Source organism: Bos indicus x Bos taurus, chromosome 5 (assembly GCF_003369695.1).
Source record: "Bos indicus x Bos taurus breed Angus x Brahman F1 hybrid chromosome 5, Bos_hybrid_MaternalHap_v2.0, whole genome shotgun sequence".
Classification (NCBI taxonomy): domain Eukaryota; kingdom Metazoa; phylum Chordata; class Mammalia; order Artiodactyla; family Bovidae; genus Bos; species Bos indicus x Bos taurus.
This window is the reverse complement of record NC_040080.1, coordinates 62,597,742-62,609,325: the sequence shown is the minus strand read 5'-3', so window position 1 is coordinate 62,609,325 and position 11,584 is coordinate 62,597,742.

Below are 11,584 nucleotides of genomic sequence, written 5' to 3'. Positions count from 1 at the left end.
CAGAACAGTACACCGGAAACTCTAAAGTAACATATCTGTCACTGGTATGTGGGTGGCAATTTGTGCCATGAGAGTGACATATTTGGGCAAGCATTAAAGAAAACTGAGACCATCTAAGAAAGAATCTGGAAGGAACTAGCATTATGTAGCTAAGCGCTTTTCGAATCCTCTGAAACTGCTAACCCTTTCTATATCTGCCCAATCTGCAATTTAACAATTCCACTTAGCATTCTCAAATTCATTAGTTTTGCACATGTAACCTATTCTGGACATATCACTGCTTTTCCCTCTTTGCAGTAAAATCTATTTTGAAGTTCCTTTATTTTTCAAGAGAAGTATGTCAATTTTCAGGAAATGTAAGCAGCCTTAATTTTAACTTTAAGCCTGTCAATGTTGCTTCACAATAAATAATATGTTAATTTATATAACTTCAGTTCAGTTCAGTTCAGTCGCTCAGTCGTGTCCGACTCTTTGCGACCCCATGAATCGCAGCACGCCAGGCCTTCCTGTCCATCACCAACTCCCACAGTTCACTCAAACTCATGTCCATCGAGTCAGTGATGCCATCCAGCCATCTCATCCTCTGTCATCCCTTTCTCTTCCTGCCCCCAATCCCTCCCAGCATCAGAGTTTTTTCCAATGAGTCAACTCTTCACATGAGGTGGCCAAAGTACTGGAGTTTCAGCTTTAGCATCATTCCTTCCAAAGAAATCCCAGGGCTGATCTCCTCCAGAATGGACTGGTTGGATCTCCTTGCAGTCCAAGGGACTCTCAAGAGTCTTCTTCAACACCACAGTTCAAAAGCATCAATTCTTCAGCGCTCAGCCTTCTTCACAGTCCAACTCTCACATCCATACATGACCACAGGAAAAACCATAGCCTTGACTAGATGAACCTTTGTTGGCAAAGTAATGTCTCTGCTTTGAATATGCTATCTAGGTTGGTCATAACTTCCCTTCCAAGGAGTAAGCATCTTTTAATTTGATGGCTGCAGTCACCTTCTGCAGTGATTTTGGAGCCCCCCAAAATAAAGTCTGACACTGTTTCCACTGTTTCCCCATCTATTTCCCATGAAGTGATGGGACCAGATGCCATGATCTTTGTTTTCTGAATGTTGAGTTTTAAGCCAAATTTTTCACTCTCCTCTTTCACTTTCATCAAGAGGCTTTTGAGTTTCTCTTCACTTTCTGCCATAAGGGTGTTGTCATCTGCATATCTGAAGTTATTGATATTTCTCCTGGCAATCTTGATTCAAGTTTGTGTTTCTTCCAGTCCAGCGTTTCTCATGATGTACTCTGCATATAAGTTAAATAAGCAGGGTGACAATATACAGTCTTGACATACTCCTTTTCCTATTTGGAACCAGTCTGTTGTTCCATGTCCAGTTCTAGCTGTTGCTTCCTGACCTGCATACAAATTTCTCAAGAGACAGGTCAGGTTGTCTGGTATTCCCATCTCTTTCAGAATTTTCCACAGTTTATTGTGATCCCAACAGTTATTTTAATATCCCTTCCTATCTGAATGTAAGATCAATAAATGTATCTAAAATGAAGATAGAAACAACTGGCCACCCCCTTGGCAATACATAAAAATTGTAACTACATAGTCTTTAGAGTTTATGGATATATTTCCTCCTCCTCTAGGGCACTTAAAAAAGGCAGATACCAAGCAAAAATCATTGGATTAAAGCATCAGATGGTGGTGAAACAGTACGGATCTGAAAGTCCAGGAATTTGCAAAGGGCAGAACTGTTGAATGGTGAGCTGAATGCATGCGGCTACTTTTGGCCTTTAGAGGTCTTTTCAGAGTCATGGGTGTGGTGGGTTAATGGTTGTTTCATATTTTTCAATCTCATTTCCACATTATGAGATGTAATTTACTTCTTCTCCCCTTTAACCTGCCTGGGTCTATGTTTTTGATCATGAGAGTGTGGTAGAAGTGAAGTTGTATGACTTAAGAGATAAGAAACTTTGCAACTTCTACCTTCTTTCTTGGGAACACCCTCCCTGGGGAGTAGAATCCAGGTGCCAAATGAAAAGTCTGAAAAACCTTAATCTTGCCAAGCAGTGAGGAAACATAAGCTAACCTCATGGAAAGACCATAAAAAGATGCCTGGGCAGCCCATCTCTTCCAGGCTTCTCAGCTTCGGTGTCAGACACTTGAATGAAGATGACATTTTAGATAAACAGTCCACTGCAAGCCTCGTGTCATTCCAACCCAACTTTTTGTCTGATTACAGCTCAATGACAGACTCAAGTGAGATCTGAAACTGTGTCCCCCTAAAACTGAGTTCCCTTGACAAGTTAATGATTAAACTCTCTATCCAAAACTTTATTTCCTTTCTTTTCTCACCCTTGTTCACTTTGGGATTGAAGAGTAGCAGAGAAAAGGGGACAAGCAGGATCCCAAGGGGACACTCCAGGGTCAAAGCCTTTCTGTGTTCCATGTTTCTTGTTTGTAGAAAAAGGCCTTGATCTCCTAGAGCTTCACTGAGCTCCAAAGAGCAGACTTGAAAAGTTACTAATTAGTGAGTGAGGGAATGGGGAAAGAGAAGTGTTGCAGGAAGGGGGATTATTTCCAGGGCCTAAATACGGGCTCTTGTCTAACACTCAGAAATGAATTGTCTGAGGAGACACATGCACTAGCCAAGCAAGAGACTTTACTGAGAAGGGGTGCTCAGGTGGAGAGCAGGAGGGTAGAGGAACCCAGGAGGACTGCTCTTCCACGTAGCTTGTAGTCTCGCATTTTATGGAGGTGGGATTAGTTTCTGGATTGTCTTTGGCCAATCATTCTGACTCAGGATCCTTCCTGGTGGTACATGCATTGTTTAGCCAAGATGTATTCCAGCAAGGAGGATTCTGGGGGGTGGCAGGACACATGGTATCTCCTTTTGACCTTTCCTGAACTCTTCTGGTGTGCGGTGGCTTGTTAGTTCCGTGTTCCTTATTAGGACTCCTGTCATAAAATGACTCATGAAATGATTACTCAGCCATCTCCCCAGTGTACAAATGCCTCCCCTAGAAGTCCTAAAGGTAGCTCTGGAGAATCCCCCTGCTCCCCATCTCCCTGCCTGCTATTTTGTTTGCTTTTCTGCCACATAACTCTCAGACCGCTGCCATCAGGCAGCCCATTCTCAGTCCCTGATGGCCTCAGATTGCCATCAGCCCACACCTGGTGATGTTCCCTCATCTTCAGAGAAGATGATGAGGGAATATAGAGCCATATCAAAGGTTCAGGAACTAAGGATCTTCTGTTTCTGTTTTGTATATAAGAACATTTGTGTGTGTGTGTACATATATATATATATATATTTTAGATTCCACATATAAGTGATAAAAATTTGTTTTTCTCTGTCTGGCTTACTTCACTTAGTATAATAATCTCTAGGTCCATCCATGTTGCTGCAAATAGCAGTATTTCATTCTTTTTTTAATGGCTGAGTTATATTCAATTTCATATATATATATATGTCTTCTTAGACCAATTGTCTGTAGATGGACACTTGGGATGCTTCCTTTGTCTTAGCTGTTGTAAATAGTCATGCTCTGAACATCAGGGAACATGTGTTTTTTCAAATTATGGTCTTCTCTGGGTAAATATTGAGGAGTGGAATTGCAGCATCATATGATAACTCCATTTTATGTTTTCTGAAGAAATAATTCTTTTGGTTATTTCAGATGTATATATATGGGTTTGCGGTAAAGAACCTGCCTGCCAATGCAGGAGATGTCAGAGACATGGGTTGGATCCCTGGGTTGGGAAGATCCCCTGGAGGAGGGCATGGCAACCCACTCCAGTATTCTTGCCTGAAGAATCCCGTGGACAGAGGAACCTGACAGGCTACAGTTGATGGGATCGCAAAGAGTCAGACACAACTTAGTGACTGAACGGCAGCAACAACACCACCTCTCTGCATGTTATCTGTCTTAGAAACCCAGGTTAATGTCTCCTTGTTTATTTTTCATGATTTGGCAAACTTGGTGCTGTCTTGGGGGACTCCACCTGGTGGGATCTAAACACTTCACAAGGAGAAAGGATAGCTTCATATCCTTGGTGCAGGGAACATACCCTTCAGGGATGTTTGTGGGAATGATTAAAAGTGGAAAAGCTAATTAGGAAACAATGTAATCAGGTCCTGTGAGGTTTTAAAAACATCATCTAATAGAAAGGATTTGGAATTTCTAACAACTTCAGTCAATAGGAGTAAAATGGAGCCAAGTTTGGAATTTAAAGCTTTCTAGTAGTACTTAAAAAAACTGAAATAAAATAAGAAAAGTGAATTTAAATTGCATATTTTCTTTATATCAATATATTTAGCATAATACATTCATAATAATGTTGTTAATAAATGATAAAAAATATGAAAAAGAAGTGTATATATATTCATAACTGAATCACTTTGCTGGGTACCTGAAACTAATATGATGTTGTAAATCAGCTGTACGCCAGTTAGAAAATAAAGAAAAGAACATCAGTTATCTGCTTGGAAGTTATGGCAGGGAGGATAAATCCAGAACATTTGATTATTTTTTCTCCTCATTAGCATGAATATGAAAACATTATTTAATGTTCATCATCATTATTATTATTATAAAATATTAAAATATTATTTAATAGATATTGGCAAATAGCATCTCATGAGAGACTTTCCTTTGCCAAGTAGGTCCTAAAAATGTTCTCAGAGTTTCTGTTGTAATCTTTTTGCTTACATTATAATGTCTGTTTAAATGATTCTCTTTGTAAAAGTATAAAAGTCAGTATTTCAGCAAAAGTTGTCATGCAAAGCTCTATGCCTGACACTATCCTGAGAAATGGGTATAGGAGAGAGTACAAGGTATTTGAGTTCCTTTCCAAAGTGGAATTTATAGTTGGTGGTAAGTGAGGGGAAGACAGATAATTTCAGAATTTGTTGATTATTAGGAAAAGATGAAAAACAGCTGGTGCAACTTTTAGTAACTAAACGATGAGAGGCCTCACTAAATCTGATGATCACGGGGGTACCTAGAAATAGGTGACCTTTGAACCAAGCCCACAGTGACAAGAGGCATCCAGGAGCATGCATACAGGAGAAGAATAATCTAGAAAGATGTCTCAGTGTGTGCAATGGCTCAGAGCAGGGCTTCCTTGAGGATCAGAGAGAAAACCAGATGATTAGGGAAGAGTCAGGGAGAGAATGATTGGAGATGGTTAGGAAGCAATGGCTCATGAGTAATAAGAAGGTCCTGTTGCATTTTAATAGGGAGAGACATGGACTAATTTACCTTTTAAAAATGTCTCTCCAGCTTCCACAAAGGAAAATATTTAGAGAGGGGATGAGAGGGTACACTGAAGATCAGTTGACAGAGAGGATGGGGATTTTGCTCCGTGTGCTGGTACTGGTAAGCTGTTGTTGGATTATAGATGTATTTTAATGTAGAAAATACAGTATTTGCTGATGTACTGGTGTGAGGAAGACGGAAAATAGGGAGCCAAATATATTTCTTAAGTTTTACATTGAATACTTGGTTGACAGTGTTGCTAAAACTGAGATCAAGGGGAGGAAAATGGGTGGGAAACTGAAGAATTTCATTTTGTGAATGTTAAAGGAGGCATTTGACATACAAAAGGAATTCTATATATATTTTATCTATTGCATCACCATCATCATTATCATCACCTGAGCATCAATAAGAATTAGATGTCACTGAAATAACATGATTAGTAAGGTCACCTTGGGACAGTATGTAATGTAAACGCAAGAGGGCAGTATGGTCCTTTATTTTTTGATAATTTGTATAAGGGAAGTGGTGGCTCCCCTGGTGGCTCAGAGGTTAAAGTGTCTGCCTGCAACGCAAGAGACCCAGGTTCAATCCCTAGGTTGGGAAGATCCCCTGGAGAAGGAAATGGCAACCCACTCCACTGAGAAGGAGGGAGCACTGAGCTAAGGATTTCAAGGGTGTGGTAATAAAGAAGCTAGGAGTAAAAAGAGTTTTTGAGAACCTGTTTAAGAGTAATTGAGTTTGAAATAAGTGAAGATTAATGAGTGGTTACTGCATTTGATTACTCCTTGGAAGGAAAGTTATGACCAACCTAGATAGCATATTCAAAAGCAGAGACATTACTTTGCCAATAAAGGTCCGTGTAGTCAAGGCTATGATTTTTCCAGTGGTCATGTATGGATGTGAGAGTTGGACTGTAAAGAAAGCTGAGTGCCTAAGAATTGATGCTTTTGAACTGTGGTGTTGGAGAAGACTCTTGAGAGTCCCTTGGACTGCAAGGAGATCCAACCAGTCCATTCTAAAGGAGATCAGTCCTGGGTGTTTTTTGAAGGAATGATGCTAAAGTTGAAACTCCAGTCCTTTGGCCACCTCATGCGAAGAGTTGACTCATTGGAAAAGATTCTGATGCTGGGAGGGATTGGGGGCAGGACGAGAAGGGGACGACACAGGATGAGATGGCTGGATGGCATCACTGAGTCGATGGATGTGAGTTTGAGTGAACTCTGGGAGTTGGTGATGGACAGGGAGGCCTGGCGTGCTGCAGTTCATGGGGTTGCAAAGAGTTGGACATGACTGAGCGACTGAACTGAACTGCATTTGATATCAAGGAAGTGACTGTTTCTTTTGATAAAAGAATATTTGATGGTATAGAACTGTGAAGGCGAGATTGATGTAGAAAGAATAGTGAAAGGAAGGGTCACTATTTAACAGATATAGTTTCAGTTATGCAACATGAATATGACCTAGAGCTGTGCCGTACAATATAGTGTCTGTAGTCAGCAATACTTAAACATTTAAGAGAGCAGATCTCATCTTGTGTTCTTACCAGAATATAAAATCTAAATAGAGGAGCAGGAAACATTAATTTCTAAAAACAATCCAAGTACTTCCTGTGAGAAAAAAAGAGCAGGTAGGCAGCAAAGAGATGAAAAGCTGAAAATTCTTTGGAGGAAATTTGCTGTTAAATGGAGGAAAGAAAATTATGAAACGATAGATAGGCAGTAAGGTAGTATGAGGGTTTTTCTTTAAATTCTTTTTTTTTCCAACTACAATTTTATTTTATTTTTAAACTTTACAAAATTGTATTAGTTTTGCCAAATATCAAAATGAATTGGAAATTATTTTAAATTTACAGAAAACTTGCAAAATTAGCATTTATGTCAAGAATATGTGAATATCCAGGTGTACCCATTGTTAATATTTTCCCCATTTACTTTGCTATTTGCTGTCTAATTTTCTTCATAATTCTCTTCCCTGATGGCTCAGATGGTAAAGAATCTGCCTGCAGTGTGGGAGACCCAGGTTCAATCCCTGGGTTGGGAAGATCCCCTGGAGAAGGGAATGGCAATCCACTCCAGTATTCTTGCCTGAAGAATCCCATGGACAGAAGAGTCTGGTGGCCTACAGTCCACGGGGTTACAAAGAGTTGGACATGACTGAGTGCCTAACACTTTTGCTTTTTTCTTCACAATAATTTTTTCATGATACATGTGAAGGAAAAATATTTTCATCATCGCCCTTTACTGCTGCATCCCTAGACAATTTACTGTGTAAGTCCAAAGAATTGAGAGATTTACTTGCAAAGTCATAGTACTGTTCAGTAAATTTAACACTTAGATAAAATAGTTTTTCCTAATTTGTCACCCATATTTCCATTTTGCACTAATCCAATATTATAATATTTTGTTCCCTTTTACCTAGTATCCACATTAGATAAAATATTGGATTTAGTTGTCATGATTGGCTGCTTATATTTGGCGCATCATGTGCGTATATATTTTAAAGATATACATTTTTGTAGAAAGCAGTCTCTCCTCACCTCCTTTTTTCAATAGAATTTCCTCAGTTTGCTTTTCTCTGATGATCCTTCATAGTTATATTCAGGTTATTTATCCTCGGCCAGAGTACTACCGGAGAAGGCAATGGCGACCCACTCCAGTACTCTTGCCTGGAGAATCCCATGGATGGAGGAGCCTGATAGGCTACAGTCCATGGGGTCGCTAAGAGTCGGACACGACTGAGCGACTTCACTTTCACTTTTCACTTTCATGCATTGGAGAAGGAAATGGCAACCCACTCCAGTGTTCTTGCCTGGAGAATCCCAGGGACAGGGGAGCCTGGTGGGCTGCCGTCTGTGGGGTCGCACAGGGTAGGACACGACTGACGCGACTTAGCAGCAGCAGAGTACTATCAGTTCAGTTCAGTCGCTCATTTGTGTCCAACTCTTTGTGACCCCATGGACTGCAGCACTCTAGGCTTCTCTGTCCATCGCCATCACTTGTCTATCACCATTAGAGTACTACACCCATGGTATTTTATTGTTTTCAAGGAGACACTTCTGATCACTATGTCTGATTCCTATCTGCCTTTTCCATTGTATAATCATAACAGTTCCCTTAACTAATAAGCAGTCTATGGGCATATACCTTATGACCATGCAAGTATTCTACTTCTCAACAAAAATTTCCCCTCATTTTTGCGTTTATTGATATTTTTTGCCTGATTTAGTCTTTTTTTTTATACTTCAGTTTTTTTTATTATTATTATTATTTAAATTTTATTTATTTTAATTAGAGGCTAATTACTTTACAATATTGTATTGGTTTTGCCATACATCAACATGAATCCGCCATGGGTGTACAACGTGTTCCCAAACCTGAGCTCCCCTCCCACCTCCCTCCCCATACCATCCCTCTGGGTCATCCCAGTGCACCAGCCCCAAGCATCCTATATCCTGCATCAAACCTGATTTAGTCTTAAGTGATTCTAAAGGACTGATGTCCAACTCTGACAATCAACGTGTATTTATTTGCTTATTCCTATAATAGATATAAAATAATGTCAGCCTAACTTTTCCCAAAAGTTTGATTTTACCACCAAAATCTCAAACTCAGAACTTTTTTTACTAAAAATAGTTCAGAATTTATTTACAATTCTTCGTGCCCTCCTTTCAGACTGAGACTGAAGATGTATGGTTAAGTAATTTCTGTCTCTTATCTCAGTTTTATTGAGATATAATTGACATGTAACATTGTATTAGTTTTAGGTATATAATGTAGTGATGATATTTTGCATATTTGATACTATAAAATGATTGCCATAAGTTTAGTCAAGTTTACCATTTCACATTTTTTCCATATTTCATTGTGGTTGGAAAAGATATTTGATGTGATTTCAATGTGCTGAAGTTTATTAATAATTGTGGCCTAACATATGATCTTTCTTAAAGAATATTCTAGTTTTGCTTGAAAAGAATGTGTATTCTGCCCCTTTGGGATGGAAGCTTCAGTAAATATTAACTCCATCTGGTCTAATGTGTAGTTTCAGTTTAATGTTTCAGTATTGACTTTCTGTCATGATGATCTATCCATCCATGATTGATTGTGGGGGATTAAAATCTTCAACTATTACTGTATTGCTGTCTATTTCTCCCTTTAGGTCTGTTATTTGTTGAGTCCCACGTTGGGTGCATAAATATTTACAAATGTTATATTCTTTTATTTGATTGACTTTGTAATCGATATATAAACATCTCTTATTACAGACTTTTTATTAATGTCTGTTTGATATAAGTATAGATATCTCTGCTTTCTTTTGATTTCCATTTTAATGAAATATCATCCTCTAATACTTTCAGGTTGACCTTAAAAGTGAAGTGAAAGTTTTGTAGGCCTCATACATACAATTAGGGCTTTTTGTTTTTAAGATGTATTCAGCCGCTTTATTTTTTAAATTGAGGTATGGTTGATATACCACTCTATTTTGTTTGTTTTTGTTTTTGTTTTTTTTTCTTTTTTTTTAAATTTTATTTTATTTTTAAACTTTACATAATTGTATTAGTTTTGCCAAATATCAAAATGAATCCGCCACAGGTATACATGTGTTCCCCATCCTGAACCCTCCTCCCTCCTCCCTCCCCATACCATCCCTCTGGGTCGTCCCAGTGCACTAGCCCCAAGCATCCAGTATCGTGCATCGAACCTGAACTGGCAACTCGTTTCTTACATGATATTTTACATGTTTCAATGTCATTCTCCCAAATCTTCCCACCCTCTCCCTCTCCCAGAGTCCATAAGACTGTTCTATACATCAGTGTCTCTTTTGCTGTTTTGTTTTGTTTTTTGACTGTTTTTTGGTTGGAGAAATGTGGACTGACAGTCAAAGTAATTGTTGATAAGTATCAACTTAGTATTACCATTTTGTTATATGTTTCCTTCTGTTTTGTAATTCTTTTTTCCTTTTGTCTTCTCTTGTTTCCTCCCTTTGTGACTGGATGATTTTCTGTAGCGATATACTTAGATTTCTTTCTCTTTCTCTTCTGTGTGTCTATTGCATGTTTTTGCTTTGAGTTTACCCTAAGACTTATAAAAAAACTTACATTTGTAACAGTCTATTTTAAGTGAATAACAACATGAATTTGAAGGCATAATCTCAGTTTTATTCTTCCTCCAAAACAATATGTTGATAAATTTGGATTAGTTCTTTTTCTTCTCTGTGATTGTAACGGTTAAGGTATTTATTTGAGATAGAAATGGGTTAATTTTTTTCAAATTGCTTTCAGTTTTACCTCCTTCCTCCCATCTTTCTTGACTGAAATTGTTTTTGTTTCTGAATGTCTAAATTAACGTTTCTAAGTAGCAAATCTCTGTGAAAACTATATGAAACATTATGATAGAAATGTATGATAAATGTATGATAAAAATTGTATGTGGAAAACCATAAAAAATTTGTATGTTGATGAAATTAATCCTGAAGTGTGGAAGAAAATACTGATGGAACAAATCTACCTGAAAAGCTAAAGGCATTTTTGATTTCTTGTGAAGGCTGAGTTTTGCATGTATATTCACTGGTGAACTTAATTAATAAACATGTACCAATTATAGTACCAATGTTATGTAATGAATCTAGTAATGAATGGAGTAAAGGCTAACTTTAAAAAAAAGAATTACAATTTATGTGGGAGAGAATCTGATCCATGAGTTTCTCATGCAGGAAAAAATTTGTTGCTGTTTTTAGATTTATTTTAATTAACAGTATTAAAATTTTCTATTTCTAAAGATATTTAGATATCTACTTTTTTTTTTTACAGGCCATAGACCATTTCTAATCATCAAATTTATTAACCCAGAATTATAATGTATAAAAAAGCTAAATACATTTTTGAGATTATCAAACTGGCTTTATTTGGCAAAACTAATACAATTTTGTAAAGTTTAAAAATAAAATAAAATTGTAGTTGGAAAAAAAAAAGAAAAAAAAGAAAAAAAATTCCACTTATACAGTGCTTATCATCTCCTATGTATCACTGTAAGATTGTTATGCCTTATCTCATTTAACTCTCACAATATGGGGAGAGGTAATAAACAGAGAAAAATCTATGCTTGTAAAGAATACAAAAGTTAATTTTACCTACTATAATATGACTGTCTTAAACTTATTTTCTCTCTGAGAAATAAATGTTCTAATGGGCAGCAAAAAAACAAAAAACAAAAAACAAAAAACGCTACAATGTAGTATTATCATTAAACTCATCTTATTAAGGATGAAATTGGGAGCACTGATTGGTTAAGTGACTTTCCCAATGTTGCTCATATAGTAGATGACAG